Source organism: Alosa sapidissima, chromosome 3 (assembly GCF_018492685.1).
Source record: "Alosa sapidissima isolate fAloSap1 chromosome 3, fAloSap1.pri, whole genome shotgun sequence".
NCBI classification, from domain to species: Eukaryota; Metazoa; Chordata; class Actinopteri; order Clupeiformes; family Clupeidae; genus Alosa; species Alosa sapidissima.
Window position 1 is genome coordinate 11,964,433 of NC_055959.1, and position 2,500 is coordinate 11,966,932.

At 41.8% G+C, this 2,500-nt stretch overlaps 1 long non-coding RNA gene across 1 annotated transcript in view; it reads left to right on the top strand.

Moving 5' to 3' along the window:
• The window catches only part of LOC121705864, a 68,940-nt gene that overhangs the window by 41,754 nt on the left and 24,686 nt on the right, over window positions 1–2,500 (top strand). Inside the window, exon 2 of the long non-coding RNA XR_006030908.1 lies at window positions 1,414–1,463. This is a non-coding gene — a long non-coding RNA (uncharacterized LOC121705864). The remainder of the gene's footprint in view (window positions 1–1,413; window positions 1,464–2,500) is intronic.

Below are 2,500 nucleotides of genomic sequence, written 5' to 3' on the forward strand. Positions count from 1 at the left end.
GTTTTTTTTCATTTTTTTTTTCAGGAGTGAGTGTGTGTGTGTGTGTGTGTGTGTGTGTGTGTGTGTGTGTGTGTGTGTGTGTGTGTTGGAGGGAGCTGTTTGAGTGTAATCCCTTGGTCTGTGTGATTCCCCTCGCCTGTGCCTGAAGTTTCTCTGTGTGCGGCCTGGAGTGGTTTACACACACACACACACACACACACACACACACACACACACACACATACACAATCACAGCTCAGGTATGCACTCATCACTATGGTTATACCTGATCTGTCAGCACACTAACCCTCGGCACTTTCACAGACCGTCACCTCTGGCATCAACTGTGTTTATCTCTCTGCTGTAGTTGACACACACACACACACACACACACACACACACACACACACACACACACACACACAGTCAAGGAAGGCCTCCTAATGTAATTTGCTGGCCTGCTGAAAAATGTAATAAGCTGTACTTGTACTACCAAACATGAACACACACACACACGCACGCACACACACACACACACACACACACACACACAATTACACTTTTCAGTTAAAGACTGATTTTGTTCCCAGAAGTAAATCAGGATTTTTTTAACTTTTTAAATTGTTTTGTTAGGGTATGAGTTTATTTTCCTGTACACCTTAACTATCTAAAAACAGACAACAGTTAAACAGTGAAGACTTTCCAAACTACAGACCTCCTGTCTCCCTCTTTATTAGGTTTTAGTCAATGAATGACGTAATTAATGATGTATAATACTTCTTATTATGGACACAGAATTGAACACAGAATTGTACATGGCTAATCTTTTAACCTCATCCCAGCTGCCTCATTGTGCCTCATTGTGTGTAGACATACTGCTAATAGTATTTACTAATGTTCTATTCAGTAATTTAAATAAGTAACTTATTATTATTTTGTAGTTATGTAAAACTTAGGGATACTTAAAATAAAATGGGGTCCAAAGACTTCTGCTACCCTATGGTCCGCTGTTAAAACAAGTAAATAAGCTTCAATTGTTGCAAGGAAAAACAATGGTGCAGCATGGCATTTGAGCCCTAAATGCACCTAATATCTGATTGTGAAACACACACACACACACACACACACACACACACACACACACACACATACACACACACACAATCTATAAAAAAAATTACAGTTTATGTCACATATGGGAGAGACTGGTTTAAGTGTGTATGTGTGTGTCGTCATTTGTGACGTGGGTTCAGACGCCATAGACCAGGGAAACGGCATGAGAGTTCTGAATGTGGATGCCAGATTCTGAGTCAGTAACTTATTTTTAGCAATAATTTTAGTGTGTGCGTGCACGCACAAACACACACACACACACACACACACGCACGGATGCTTGCTGCTTTACACTCAACTTTTCCTCTTCTCTTTCCACAGCCTGTCCTGGATTTCACACCCCACTCCATGACTGCACAGAGGTGTTTGTGGTAAGTGTGATTGTGTGTGAGTGTGTGGGTGTGTGCGTGTGAATATGAGTGTGTGTGTGTGTGTGTATGTGTGTGTATGTGTGTGTGTGTGTGTGTGTGTGTGTGTGTGTGTGTGTGTGTGTGTGTGTGTGTGTGTGTGCGTTTCTAGTGTGTGTGTGTGCACAGTGGCTACACTGCCATGTGTAATCCTACTGTACCCTGGCAACTAGCTGATGAGGTCTGTGAACTTTGACCTGAAGCTGTGGCGTGGAGCTTCAGCTTGTGGGTGATGGGAAGAGAGGTTCATTTCTGGCCTTGTTTAGGTTTGTGATTGTGTGTGTGTGTTAGTGTGTGTGTGTGTGTGTGTGTGTGTGTGTGTGTGTGTGTGTGTGTGTGTGTGTGTGTGTGTGTTACTGTAGTTTTCATGGAGTTGTTTTGTTTGTTTGTGTGTATGTGTGTTACTGTGGATTTGGCTCATTAAATCACTGTTCACTGTGCTGCCTTCTCGTCTTAGTGTGTTAGAGTGTGCTGCAGAACTCACGGATCTCACATACATTCAGCCTCACGCATACAATATTAAGCCTTAATCCACCATCCACCATCACCATATAATTGCATCACATTTATTATACAGTATATCACAAATATCACAAATATTATCATGCATTCATTGTCACTTTTATGTACAAATATGATGGTATGCTTTCAAGTTGTGTTAGTCAATTAGCGAAATGCATGCATGACATTTAGATTATCTTTGCCACTAGAACAGTCCAAGAGAAGCGTTGTGAGTGAGCTGTTTTTCTAACTCCCCAATGAGCCTGATAGTGCCTGAGCTGCACACAGGGCTGGGGGTCAGTGGAACGGTCCACCCACAGGGCAGTGACCTGGGCAGCTTCCTGTCTCTCTGAAGTAGAACTGTGCCATTAATCAGATTTTAATCGATTAATTGGCAATTATGACTTCCATGATTATGAAAACAACATTATTGAGATGTGACTATGTTTCTGAAAGGGACAATGCTCATTAATTGACAGACAAAAAGCTGTAAATATGCC